Genomic DNA, 14,805 nt, shown 5'->3' with positions numbered 1-14,805 from the left:
CAATGCCTTGATACATTGTCCCCTTTTAATAAGAAGGCGGCATCTATGGAAGCAATGATGGAGGTCTTTAAACAGGTAAAAATCAACCTCCCCCTGTTGGAGGCGATTAAGCAAGTACCCTCCTATGCCAAATTTCTGAAGGATCTTTGTATGCAAAAGCGTAAATCTAGGACACACGTGTCCCAAAAGGTCCTACTCACGAAGCAAGTAAGCTCCATCTTGTTGAATGACACACCTCCTAAGCTTAAGGACCTGGGTGCCCCAACCATTGCATGCATTATAGGGGACCATTTCATTGATAGGGCCTTATTAGATTTAGGGGCTAGTGTCAATTTGTTACCGTACTCTGTGTACGAGGAATTTGGGCTTGGCGAGTTGAAGCCCACCACTGTCACTCTTCAGTTGGCTGACCGGTCCCTCAAAATGCCACGTGGCATGATTGAGGATGTGCTAGTGAAGGTCGATAGGTTTTATTTTCCTGTCGACTTTTTGGTTTTAGATATGGAACCGGTAGCCAGTTCTAGGAAACAAATCCCGGTAATCTTAGGTCAACCTTTTTTGGCTACGGCCAATGCATGCATTAATTGTCGAACCAGGGTTATGAAAGTTTCATTTGGTAACATGCAAGTGAAACTTAATGTTTTCCAAGCATCCCAACAACCCCATGAGAGAGAGGAGTGCTTATTTGTAGATGTTGTGGATGAGGTTGTGGAGGAAGTTTTGCCCTCCATTCTTGTAGAGGACCCTTTAGAGGCTTGTCTAGCTCATTTTGGGTTTGAAAATTTTGATATTGATAGATCAGTTGAGGAGGCGAATGTCTTGCTTAATGCTTCTTCTACACCTACACCTAGAGTAGGACACCAAACATTCTCATCAAATGCAACGGAGACTAAATCCTAATATGAAATAGGTGGTGAAAAAGGAGGTATTGAAATTGTTGGATGCGGGTATTATATACCCATCTCGGATAACAAGTGGATGAGTCCCACACAAGTGGTGTCCAAGAAATCGGGCATCACTGTTGTTGAGAATGAGAGAGGAGAGTTAGTCCCCACACGAACCACTACTGGGTAGCGAGTGTGCATTGGTTACAGGAGACTGAATTCCTCGACTAGGAAGGATCATTTTCCCTTACCTTTCATTGACCAGATCCTAGAGCGGTTAGCGGGGCAGGGTTTCTACTGTTTTCTTGATGGCTGTTCGGGGTATAATCAAGTCCCGGTGTACCCTACTGACCAGGAAAAGACCACATTCACATGCCCTCTTGGCACTTTTGCTTACAGGCGCATGCCCTTTGGGCTATGTAATGCACAGGCAACTTTTCAATGGTGTATGATGGCCATTTTCTCCGATATGGTGGAGAAATTCTTAGAGGTTTTCATGGATGATTTTTCGGTGTTTGGACCATCTTTTGAGAAATGCCTTAGGAACTTGACTAGAGTGTTAGAACGATGCACTGAGGCAAACCTAATTTTAAATTGGGAAAAGAGCCATTTTATGGTTTGTGAGGGTATAGTGTTGGGACACATTATGTCCCCTCGAGGTATAGAGGTAGACAAGGCTAAGTTTGACCTCATTGCAGGCCTTCCTCCACCCAATTCCGTGCATCAAATTAGGTCTTTCTTAGGGCATGCAGGTTTTTACCGTAGGTTCATCAAAGACTTTAGTAAGATATCACATCCTTTTGTGTAGTTTACTGGTTAAGGATGCGCCTTTTATCTTTGATGAGGCATGCTTAAAGGCATTTGAAACATTGAGAATGGCCCTGACCACCGCCCCAATCATGAAATCACCAGATTGGTCGCTTCTCTTTGAAATCATGTGTGATGCCTCCGATTATGCTGTCGGGGTTGTGTTGGGCCAAAAGGTCAATAAGGCACCATTTGCTATATACTATGCTAGTCGCACTCTCTCGGATGCACAATTGAACTATACTACCACCGAGAAAGAGTTGCTAGCTGTGGTTTTTGCCTTAGATAAATTCCAGTCCTATCTCCTAGGTTCCAAGGTCATAGTCTTCACTGATCATGCCGCTTTGCGGTATTTACTATCAAAGAAAGAGACCAAACCTAGGTTAATTAGATGGATTTTGTTGCTTCAGGAATTTGACCTAGAGATCCGAGATAAGAAAGGATCTGAGAATGTGGTGGCGGATCACCTCTCTCGAATCCTCGTTGAGTATACTAGTGACCTTTTTATTTTGCATGATTCATTTTCGGACGAACAACTCCTTGAGTTGTCATGAGCGAGCCCCCCGTGGTTTGCACATATTGTGAATTACTTGGCCATTGGGCAAATTTCGCAAAATTGGTCTAAGCAAGACAAAGACCGATTCTTTTCGCAGGTCAGGTATTATTTTTGGGAGGATCCGGAGTTGTTTAAATATTGCTCCGACCAAGTGATCCGAAGGTGTGTGCCGGAGAGTGAGGTGCATAGCATTTTCACATTTTGTCATTCTTCTGCATGTGGCGATCATTTTAGTGGGCATAAAACGGCCGCCAAGATTTTACAGAGTAGGTTTTATTGGCCCACAATTTTTAAAGATGCCCATCAATTTTGTAGAACTTGTTTGCGCTGTCAGCAAATGGGTTCGATATCTCGGCGTGACATGATGCCAATGTCCCTTATTCTCGTAGTAGAGATATTTGATGTTTGGGGGATTGATTTTATGGGATTTTCCCGTCGTCATTCGGGTTTGAGTATATTCTCTTGGTAGTCGATTATGTGTCTAAGTGGGTGGAGGCGATAGCTACCCGAACAAACGATCATAGAGTTGTAATCAAATTCTTGCATGAAAACATCTTTAGTCGTTTTGGGTTTCTTAGAGCCATAACAAGTGATCAGGGTACGCATTTTTGTAACCGGTTCTTTGAGTCGGTGGCCAAGAAATACTCTATCACTCATAAAGTTGGCACTCCATACCACCCTCAAACTAATGGCCAAGTAGAAGTCTCAAATAGGGAGGTAAAGCACATAATAGAGAAAACGGTGAGGCCAGATAGGAAAGATTGGTCACAACGGTTGATTGATGCATTATGGGCCTACCGCACTGCTTATAAGACACCTCTTGGGATGTCACCATACAGGGCAGTGTTTGGCAAAGCTTGCCATCTCCCGGTTGAACTTGAACACCGAGCATTGTGGACCATAAAAGAAGTTTAACTTCAATATGGCCGCGGCTGGGCTCCATCGAAAATTGTAACTTAATGAGTTGGAGGAAATCTGGAATGATGCATATGAGAGTTCAAGAGTTTTTAAAGCTCGGACTAAAGAATTCCATGACAAGCACATTAATAGAAAATCCTTTGAACTCGGTCAAAAAGTATGGCTTTTTAATTCAAAATTGAGACTCTTTCTGAGTAAGCTAAAATCAAGGTGGGATGGTCCCTTTGTGGTTGTTGAGGCATTTATTCATGGCGCCGTTGAGGTGCAAGATCCAAAGACTGGCCACACTTTCAAAGTGAATGGCCAAAGACTGAAGCCATATATAGAGGGGATTGGGAATGGGGAGATGATTGAGTCCTTTGCTTTGATGGACCCTTTTTACTATGATTGATAGATTGATTTCTTGTTCTCTTTTTTTTCCCTTCTATTCTATTCTGCTTTCTTTGTTCTTGTTGTGCTTTATTTGCGTTTAGGAGACTTTGAATCCTCTAAAGGTGTAATTCCTTTGGTGTTAGCCATGCCCGAACTGCATCTGACGGTCTGGTATAGCCACTTAAACGTGTTTGTAGTGAGTTCCTAGGAGACCAACTGAGACGGTGGAAACTAGAGTTCGAATGGCAAAGCCTAGAACACAAAGGTTTGGAATTTCCGAGACTAGAGTCTGGTTTAAATACCCAAGAGTGTGGAGATTGCTTCAAAACTATCCCGGCATGAACTCTGTATGGCAGCCCCATAGGTTGAGGTAGCTTTATGCGCCTCGATTCTGGATACCGAATCAACCTAGTTTGTCACCCTATTGGAGAATAGGGAAAGTTACAAACACAGTTAAGGAGAAAAGTAGTACCCGTGTTTTTCGCATGAAGATTATACCCTTGTTAGGCATTCTGATATTTTTTAAAGTGCTATATTTATTTCGAATGTCAAATAAAGGTAGAAATGGTTTAGCATGATTTGGGTTGTACTTGATTTTTAACTTCTTCTCTTTAATCTTTTAAAATTTATATATTTTAAAAAAAAAAAAGAGCCCGCACGAGCGGTTGGGCTGGGCGCACGAGCGGCCCAACCCCAAAAGGTCATTGTTTTCCCATCACAAGAGCAGCCCAATCCAGCCGCTGGAGCGGCCCAAATTCAGCGCTCATGCGGCCCCATTTGGCGCACAAGTGGCCCAGTTTAAAAAAAAAAAAAAAAAAAAAAAAAGAGCACGCACGAGTGGTTGGGTTAGGCGCACGAGCGGCCCAACCCAAGAAGGCCACTGCTTTCACGCCGCAGGAGCGGCCCAATCCAGCCGCTGGAGCAGTCATAAATAGGCGCTCGTGCGGCCCAAATGAGAGCACGCGCGGTCCCCAAAAATAAATAAATAAATAATAATAATAATAAAAAAAATAAAAAAATCTGCATATTTAATTTAATCTGATTTCATTTTTTTTTCTATTTCTTCTTTTTCTTCTTCTTATAAAATATAAAAATAAAAATAAAAAAATCCGTGTATATATATATATATATATATGTATATATAGTTTTCTTTATTTTGTTATAAAAATAATAATAATAATAATAATAATAATAAAAAAATAACCAAGCCCGACTCTCCCTTTCCCAACTCTTTCTACCTACCTCTCATCTTCATCTCTCTTCTTCTTCTTCTTTCTCTCTCTCTCTCTCTAAACCCCACACACCCACAAACTCCATCAAACCCCACCATCACCTACCTTCACCTTCCTTCTTCCTCACCATCATCTCACCAGCAGCGCCCTATTTCCTCTCCGTCTGGCGAATCATCTTTCTTTTCTCTCTTTCTCCACTTTTTCAAGGTAATTTTTTCTTCTTTGTGTAGATTTGTGGATGTAGGAGTATATTTGTAGAGCCTTTGTTTTTGGTTGTTGTTGTTGTTGTTTTTGTTTGTGATTAATCTGGTTCTTACTTAAAAAAAAAAAAAAAAAAACTGAAATTTGGGCAAGAAGACGATTGCCGCACGTGCGGCCCTCTCCAGCGCACGTGCGGTCCATGCTGAAAAAAAAAAAAAAAAAAAAACTCAGAAATAAAGGTGCTAATAATAATAATAATTTAGTTTATTTTTATTTCCTCTATTTGTTTAGTTTTAATTGTTTCGTTAGTGATTCTGATTAGTTTAATTATTTAGTGGATTGTTGTTATTTTTATTTTTATTTTACTTGTTTAGTTAGTGATTTTATTTTTATTTTTATTTTTATTGTTAAATAGTTTAGTTTTTATTTCATTTTATTTTATTTTCTGAATTCTTATTTTATTTTATTTCACTTTCTTCTCTTCTACTAACTTAGATTGTTTAACTTCATTTAATTTAATTTTCTTCTTTATTTCATCTTTGTAGTTCCACTGTGTGTTTGTAGATAAATAAATACCAATCAATTCGGTGGTGTGAGGATGATGCGATTTCGAATGATTTATGCATACATGCTATATTTGATGAGTGTTAATATAATGGTTCCATATTTTTGGTTGTGTTGGTTAAACTATTTTGTGCAGATATGGCTTTATCATCCCGCCGAGCACCCAAACGGCCTCGCAATGCCAACATTGCATTTAGGGATGTGCCAACCGATGCTTGGGCCACCAAACCAGTTGCTTATGATACATCCTTTGATATGGACTTCTTTCGTCGTCATCAAACCACTGCGTGGAGTATTCAACAACTTGAAGATCGGGGCCTCCTGGGCATCTGCACCGTTACTGAACTAGCATACCTGCGCATTGTGCGACTTTTCTATCAACATATGTATATCCGTGACGAGGCCCCGAGAGCTCTTTGCTCCCTTGTTGACGGAGTGGAGTTAGTGGTCACTCCAGCTTCAATTGCCGAGGTCCTCCACTGTTCCATGGACCCTATCAATGCAAAATAGTTCCCGGTATTCACTCGGGAACTCACCATCCCGGCACTGGTGATTGAGTTTTATGAGGGGCATCAGGAGGATGACAACCGTACGAGCATCTGGCGGCCTAATTTACCACGCCGCCTTCTCTTCCTCGATGTGGTACTGAAAAAGAATGTCATTCCTATTGGCCACAAAGAAGAACGGCGAGGGGACTTCCTCTGTGCCTGACTTCGGGTTTTGGATTGACATCTTACCTTGATCTACAATCAGATGCATTGAATCCTTGATGGAGTCAAAACATGCAATACCTGAGGAAGTTCTACATGGGCCCTCCCTTTTGCTAACCTCATCACTGCGCTCATCAAAGACCAAGACACATACCCACTTCAGGCCAACGAGGTTCAGCTTCCGCCGCCCACATTTTATGGTAAAACCCACTGGCGCCAAACCACTGCTCGCCTGCCACCTCCACTAGTCCACCCCGACGTCCCAACCAATCCTAATGATGCTCCAGTCGAGCCCGCCGCCGCAGCAGCGCCAGTGCCACCACCATTCCGTATGACGAGGGCACAATATCAAGCTCTTTTGGATAATCAAGCCGCCATTCAGTAATCTGTGGTTGATCTCCAGACCGACTACCAGGCTTATCAGGATTATTCACAGAAGGCATTTGATGGGTATCAACAGTCAGTTGCCTCTCTACAAACTGACTTCTATGCATACCGGGATTCAAGTGGGCAGCGATTTGATCAGTTTGATCAGCGGTTTGATCAGTTTGATCGGCAGTTTGATCAGCATGGCACTAGGGTTCATGATGAGGCGTTCGAGACTCGGACACTGATGCATGCCCTATTTGAGCAGCATTTTCCACCACCGCCAGATCCACATCAGTGATTTCTGTATATTTCCTTTATTTTCTTTCCTTATTCATTTTGTTTTGTTTTGTTTTATTTTATGTTATTTATTTTTCTTTTATACTGTACTAAAAAAAAAAAAAAAAACACACCAAGACATTAAGCATTAAGAAGTGTGTGTTTGGGTGTCCTTGCCTCGTTGGATGTGCGCCCACGCTGTCTGGTAAGATCCTCTCGCTCATTTTACTATCTAATGTATACTTGCTTACATTGAGGATAATGTTATATTCCAGTTGGGGGGTAAGGGTATTTGTAATAACCATTCATGTTCGTACTTGCTGCACTTGATTGCACCACTTCACTTAATGTTTGATTGCACCACTTCACTTAATGTTTACTTTGTGCCAATATGGTAATGATATGAGCATATGTTAATTGGGGAACGTAGTGGGCTTGTATGAAAAGGGTTTATTGGGTAAATACTCACTTGTGATGTTTGCACTAGGATAGTTGTTTGTGTTTGTGGTATTAGTGCACTTGTCATGAGTATGCCTTAATTCACATGAACACACTATCATAGTAGTGACCTCTTTATTATAATCCCTGGTGTACATCATTGATAATGGCTAGGGTTGCAGAAAAGAATAAATGAGTAACCAAGATTCTTGTTAAAAAAAGAAAAAAATTGACTTTTTTGGGTTCGTAGCCTCTTTAACTAGAGTTATTAAGCCCGTAGGGGTGTCTCCACACCTAGTGCCCTAAAACCGTCTGGTTTGGGAGTCATTGGCCCAATACTTGCTACATGGGTTAATTAGAAAGCTTAAAGGACCTAGACATTGCACAGTTAATGAAAAATAAAGAGAATGACTAGTTCGGATTCGTAGCCTTTTCAGCTCGAGTTATTAAGCCCGTAGGGGTGTCTCTACACCTAGTGCCCTAAAACCATCTGGTTTGGGAGTCATTGGCCTAATGCTTGTTACATGGGCTGACTAGAAAGCTTAATGGATCAGGATATTGCACAGTCTTTTCTCAAAAAATAAAAAAAAAATAAAAAAAATGAGAAGCTTGGTTGCAACAGTTTAGTTTTTCTGTATATGTTGAGTGTTATTATGAGTTCACTGGGCTATTATAGTGGACAATTAACTAATATGGAGATTGCACTTTACATCGAGGGTACTAATGATGTGTCTACTAGCATTCACTAGTACAGGGGACTCTACTTTTGTATTAACTGAATTGTGGTTTAAGCTCAATAGATTCCTTCATACTTGTCCACTATGCCTTCAATGACTTATCATGTTTTAATACCACATTGTAGTGGCACATAAGTTGGTTGTTGTGTGGAGTAGTGTGGTTAATTGTTGTTGAGCGGATATGAATATGTTGATGTTTGTGGGTATCATTTCTGAAAACCCTTACGAGACTATACTCGTCCACTTGGGGTAACCTTGTGGTTTAAAGGCTTGTTGCATATGCTAAATGCAATCGTGATCCCTACGAAAGTGGCTGAGAGTATTTTACTTTTCTTATTTCTTTTGTTTTGCTTGAGGACTAGCAAAATGTAAGTTGGGGGGTGTGATGTTGGTCGAAAGGTACCACATTGAGGCCACTTAAGTTACAGTTTTAGTTTTTCAATTTTATTTATTTGGTGGAGATGATGTGTTTCGTACACTTGTACAGATTTGGCAGGAAATATGAAACTTAAATAAAAAAGGGCACGAAAGCAAATTCTCCGTACGAGAAGTGAAGAATCCGAGACAGCCAGACTACCGCACGTGCGGCCAAGCTTCACCGCACGTGCTATAGAGACCCTATTTTTTTTGTCATTACACTTGATACCCTGAGCCTTAGGCTAATAGCATTTTAGCCCTAGTTCCGTAAAAGTCTGTGTAAGGGCCCAAGTAAATAATAACTTCTCTGTGTGTTACCATAATTAAATCATAGAACGCCACTTTATGATTGGAACTATCCTAAAACTTGGTTTTATTTATTTTGCCTCATAATTTCTAAATTAATTCACGCATTTTATTTTATTTCTATTTTTTTTATTGTTCTTTCATTTATTATTTATTTGAATGGAATACTATTGTTTATTTGGATATATACATAGTTTAAATATATACACACACACACACACATATATATATATATATATATAATATGTTGGTGGAAAAGTGATTGGATAACAACAAACAAAAATAAAAATAAAAAAAATAACTATCTAGATATTTAGTTATCTTAGCCATTAAGCTACCTTATATTATATAAATTGAGGGCTTGTCCAAATCCACTCCCACGTTTTTCTAAAGCCCAAGGAGAGGGTGAGAGAGGGAGAGTTGGCTCAAGGGAAGGGAGGTAGAGAAGTAAGAAGAAGAAGAAAGAAAAGGGAAAGAGAAGGAATTCTTGAAGGTAAGAACATACCTCTTCCTTATTTTCTCCAATCCTTTCATCATCTCATTCTATGGTCTAGTATGCCTCTTGTGTTACAAATTGAGGGTAAATAGGGTGTTTTTGGTGTGTGTGAAGGTGTATGTATGAAATAGTATCATTGTCTTGCAAACTTGTGAAATTAGGCACTGCTGCAACTTCTTTAATTTAAAAGAAATATCAAATCTATCTAATTCTCAAATCTGAATTTATTGTAGGATATTTTATGTGTTTAGAGCTTGTGAAAATTTTATTAGCTCCTAATTGTGTGTTTTTAGGGCTTGGATAATTTGTTGAAAAATCTGGTCCTGAATCTCTGAAAAACAGTCCACTTTTAGCAATTTTATAAAATTCTAGAAAAATCATCTCGTGTTGGTTCTTTTGTCAAAATTTAGAACTCTGAGTCCTCTTTCCAACAGATTTTATTTGAGTGAAAACCATCAAGTAGATTGAGAGAAACGTTGGTTTCCCCAAAGGGTGACAAATCTGGACAGATTTTCGAATGTAGTTTGTAGATGAATTTGTGGAGGGGCTGTGCAATTTCTGAAAATTGGAACTGAAACTAGACAGATTGAATATTGTTTTTGTGCAATTTTAGCCCCTAATTTGGCCTAGAAGTATTTTTACCTGAAAAATCTAGAAATCCCCTAGATGTTGATTTGTGATTATGTATCAATTTTAAGCAAAATATAACAATCCCAATCAAACAATCAAGACAAAAAGACACAACGATTTTACGTGAAAAAAACCACAATTGGACACCTCCAACTGTGATAAAAAAACCACGGGCAACAGCCACAAAACAATCCACTAAAAAGATTTAAAGGAATTACACAGGTATACTCTCAATTACCTAGCGAATCCACGCCTAATTGAACCAACCTCTATGTGCCTCTTCCAACTTGTCTTCACCTCGGAATTGTCTTTACGATGAGCCACCCCGAAATCCACCAAAGCTTCAGGCTCGAATTCTTCAGAATCCACCGAAGAACAAATCTCTCTTTTGTAGAACAAACAAAACTTTTGATGTATACTCTTTAAAACATAAGTTGAATACTCAATCAAAATATCAAAGAAAACTCACAAAGTATCCCCAGATATAAACCCTAAAACCCAAAAAGAAGTTCTGGAGTAGTTGAGGAGTAGTCTAGTTTTTGGGAGAAAACCAACTACTTATAGAAAAACCAAAAGTAATCCTAGATTTGGAAGAAAACCCAATCCTTATTGAAATCCGGAAAACTGTGTTCGCGCGGTCCGCTCGAGCGCCCAACATCCCGCTCGAGCGTCTTCAGTAAAATTTGCACGTGATATAACAGAGGTCCGTTCGAGTGCTGGAGAACCCGCTCGAGCGCGAAATCACACCCTCCAGTATTTTTACAGACCTGACAAACTGCTGGAACCAGAGATTCTCCGCTCGAGCGGGGGAATGTCCGCTCGAGCGGACAGGCAGCTCGATCCCCGTCATAATCAGCGAAGTGGCAATCTTGAAAGCATTAGCATCACAAACTTCTCTGAAAAGCACAATTCGGGTTGGATTTGCATCTAAACACTCATAGCCTCACTGAAATAAAAAGTGCGTAAATAAATACAACTGAAAGGAGTTTTGTCAAACAGGATTGCCAAGAATAAAACCTAACATTACCAAAGCGTTCTTGTTAGCCCTGCAGAACCGAACAGTGCTGGAAATTGTGTTATATTATGTTATTTGTCTCTAAATGTTTCAAAGCCTTTTTAATGTTATTTTCTTGCCTTACTATACTTATGTATGATGACCATGGACTATATTTCCTCTAGTATGTTTTTCCCATACTCGTTTAAATGACCGAATTACCGAATGTGACTAACTTACCTAGCAAAAGATCTAATAAACGGGAAATGATAAGGGGTTGGCAATGGGTGACGTTTATCTTAGTGTTTTAGAACAATTTTATACATATGCATGACATGAATTAGGATGGGATTAATACCAAATGAGTTAAGTCTTGCGTAAGCAGTTTAGGCGAGCCCCTAGGTTGACCCGGATGTATTCAGACTCTATGCGGTGGTTTCAGGGTGCAAGCGAGCCCGATGCACGATTTGGGTGTAAGCGAGCCCACTTGTTGGCCATCCCTTTTGAGGTCCATCAATGCCACTGACAGGTAAATAACCGAGAGGTGGGCATGGGTGGTAAGGTCTGCAAAGCAGCAAAAGGGGGAGTTCTGAGTAGTCCGGTGTTTAATCTTGTGGTTGGGTAGAAGGATCTCTTTGGGGGGGATTCTAAATGCCTAGTCTAACTACAATTTTATAAAACCTTAATGGAAGTATGTTATGTTATCTGATTTGTCTTGTGTATGATTGATTGATATAAGATATGGGGGTGTGTGTGTTTTTATTGGGCATTCCAAGCTCATGGCATGTCATGCCAGGTGAAGAAGCAGCTTACGACGGGGAAGGTGATCCCGAAGACAATCAAGATGAAGTTTTAGAGCCGTGGTTCACTTGAAAACTTGGACTAGTAGTTTATTTTTGTGTTCTCTCTTCTTTTACCTTTTGGTTTGACAATGTTTGTAAACCTCTAGTGGAACTCAAATCAGTTATCTATGTTATAACTCTGCTTGTATGTGTATATTAACATATTGTGGTTATCTCTTTTGTTTGAGTTGTACTTTATATATTTCTCTTGCGGTCTCAAAATTTTGGGGCGTGACAAATTGGTATCAGAGCCCTAGGTTCAACCCTTATCCCACGCGTGTTGACTTGTGATTTTAGATATCCTTGCCTTTTACATTACTACATTATGTTAACATTATACTATATCATATTAAAGGTGGACTAAAAAAAAAAATTTGTTTACCTACCATAGGATGGATTCTGCGTCAGAAAGCGCTGATGACTGGGGAGTTTTTCGTTTCCAGAATAGGCGGGCAGTAGCTGTTAGTCCACAAAGACTTAACCGATGGTGTCAATTAGGAGCGGAGCGCGTGATAAAGAAAGCTATTCGGAAAACAGAGGAGGATTTTTCATACTACACCACGCAAGCAAGACGAGCGTTGGTACGCCGACGCCTCCAGTGCAAATACCGGGAGCTTAGGTTCGCTCTACAGATAGAGCGGAATGGTCAGACTTTTGCTGAGCTTAGGCAAGAGGTATTGGCTGAGGATCCGCATCCAGTGATGCATCGCGTTAGACCCGAGAGCTGTGGCTCTCATCATCCTGAGTTAGAGGTTCCTTTTGTCTCGGTACTTCCCGGAGCTTCCCCCGCATTCCCTATAGAGGTGTCGTTAGAGTACTCCCCTATACCAGCCCAGCAGTTTCCAGCTTCCCCAACATATGCTCCTTTACCACCAGAGGATCCCGAAGAAGATCCCGAAGAAAACCCAGAGGAATCGTTTGACTTAGGGCTGTAGTAGTCATGGGACGAACCTTTTTGTGTACCTTTGTAAATAGTGTTTTGTGTGGTTGAAGTGTGTTTTGTTTTGGTGTATACACGCTACACGCTAACCTAGATAGTGTAACCCTTTGAAAGAATAAGTTATATGTGTATATATAAAATATCTAGTTGGTTAATCCAGTGTATTGTATGTTATTTTATTTTATTTTGCTTGGTTTAATTGCATCATCCATTTAGAAAAAAAAAATTAAAGTAATTAATTACACCTCGGACCACATTAAATTAGCCTATTTATTGAACACCTCTTCGCCTCCACAACAACCCCAAGCTTATATTACCTGCAAACTTGGCAGATGGCGGACAATGTGGAAGCAAACGATCAAGTAAGACGCTGACGAGGACGTCCAGCTCACAATCAAGGCGTTAATCGCGGTAGACCTATTCCTGCTGAGGAGTTGCCAAGACCAATCGAAAACCAGATTCTTGAAGAGTTAGGAAGGCTTAGAAGAACGCAACCAAATGAGCGGATATATTTGTTATCTGAGTTCAGAAAGCAAAGACCGCCGGTGTTCGCAGGTGAGTCTGACCCGAGAGTCGCTGAGAGCTGGATTCGTCAAATAGAAAAGATGTTGGAAACCATGGGTATTACTGTGCATACAGACAAGATCGCCCTGGCAAGTTATCAGCTAGAAAGAGAAGCGGATCATTGGTGGTCCTTGATGAAAAATTCTCGGGACACGACAAGCATGACTTGGGCTCAGTTTAAAGAATTGTTTCTAAGAAAATATTTCCCAAACACAGTTAGACAAGAGCGAATTTGGCAATTTTAAACTTTGAAACAAGGGTGAGATGTCAGTGACTCAGTATGTGGCCAAGTTTGAAGAGCTGGCTCGATACGCAGCCCGATACGTCGCAGATGAGGAAGAGAAAGCACGAAAATTCGAGTGGGGTTTAGACCCTATTATTAGAGGTAAAGTGTTACCCTTGCGCCTCCATACATTTGCTGATGTGGTGGATACGACATTGGATACAGAAAGAGAGTGCGCAGACTCAAAAAGGATTTGGATGATGAAAACGAAGAAAGGGGGTCAGTCCTTTGTAGGGCCAAGAAGAAATGACCGAAGTAATGTGGTACGGACACCATACACTAGACCGTCGCAACAGCCGCAACAGCAAAGCCAGAAAGGAAGTTTACAAACCAAGCCTATTACATTAATCTAATGTTTTCACTGTCATCAGATAGGGCACAAGAAGTCGGAATGTCCCCAACTTTGTGGGATGGGAAATCAAGCAGGGGGTTCAAGCGCGAATGCTCAAGTTATTGGCGGGCAAAGGCCATGGACGAACAAGTCAGGAGGAAACCGAAAGGTTGGACCAACTGGTAATCAAAAAGCCACAGGCAGAGTTTTTGCTCTCCAAGAGGAAGATAATGAAGATCCATCAGTAATTAGAGGTAACATTGTACTCTATAATTCTTGGGTTCACATTCTATTTGATTCTGGCGCATCACATTCTTTTATATCAACATCATGTGTTAAATCATTAGGTCTTAAATGTGAACCTTTAGAAACTACTTTACGTGTTGCATCACCCTTGGGAGGAAGTATTAGGGTAGGATTAATCTGTCGAGGGTGTGAATTAGAAGTGTCAGGGTTACACTTGAGTTATGACCTTCGGGTCATGAACATGTCCGATTTTGACATAATCTTGGGAATGGATTGGTTATCCGCCCACCGAGCAGTGATTGATTGCTACCATAAGAGGGTGACGGTTTGCACACCTAGTGGAACGTGTTTCCAATTTAAGAGGGATAGAGAGGATTCCCTGAGCATGACAAATCGTAAAATGCAGTGGCATCGACAATTTGCTGGATGGTTAGCAAGTTTGATCATTAATGAAAAAGCTCAATCGGAATTAAATCTTCCACGTGTTGTTTGTGAATACGTTGATGTTTTTCCTGAGGAATTGCCAGGATTACCGCCACATCGTGAGGTAGATTTTAGTATCGAGTTACAAGCGAGTACTGCACCAATATCCCTAACACTGCACCGTATGGCTCCTGCTGAACTTCGAGAGTTGAAGACACAACTGCAAGAATTACTAGACAAGGGATTTATCCGACCAAGTTCCTCACCGT

At 40.6% G+C, this 14,805-nt stretch overlaps 1 long non-coding RNA gene across 1 annotated transcript; it reads left to right on the top strand.

The window, feature by feature from the left end:
* Positions 1-9,116: 9,116 nt before the first annotated feature.
* Positions 9,117-11,917, top strand: LOC145820936 (uncharacterized). The gene is made up of 2 exons (XR_014362978.1): positions 9,117-9,280; positions 11,704-11,917. It is a non-coding gene; the product is annotated as an uncharacterized LOC145820936 (long non-coding RNA).
* The last annotated feature ends 2,888 nt before the right edge of the window (positions 11,918-14,805 follow it).

The sequence above is a fragment of the Camellia sinensis genome, chromosome 3, assembly GCF_055761805.1.
Source record: "Camellia sinensis isolate YWXY chromosome 3, ASM5576180v1, whole genome shotgun sequence".
Lineage (NCBI taxonomy): Eukaryota > Viridiplantae > Streptophyta > Magnoliopsida > Ericales > Theaceae > Camellia > Camellia sinensis.
Note: the sequence above shows the minus strand (reverse complement) of the source record. Positions and strands in the feature narration are given on the sequence as shown.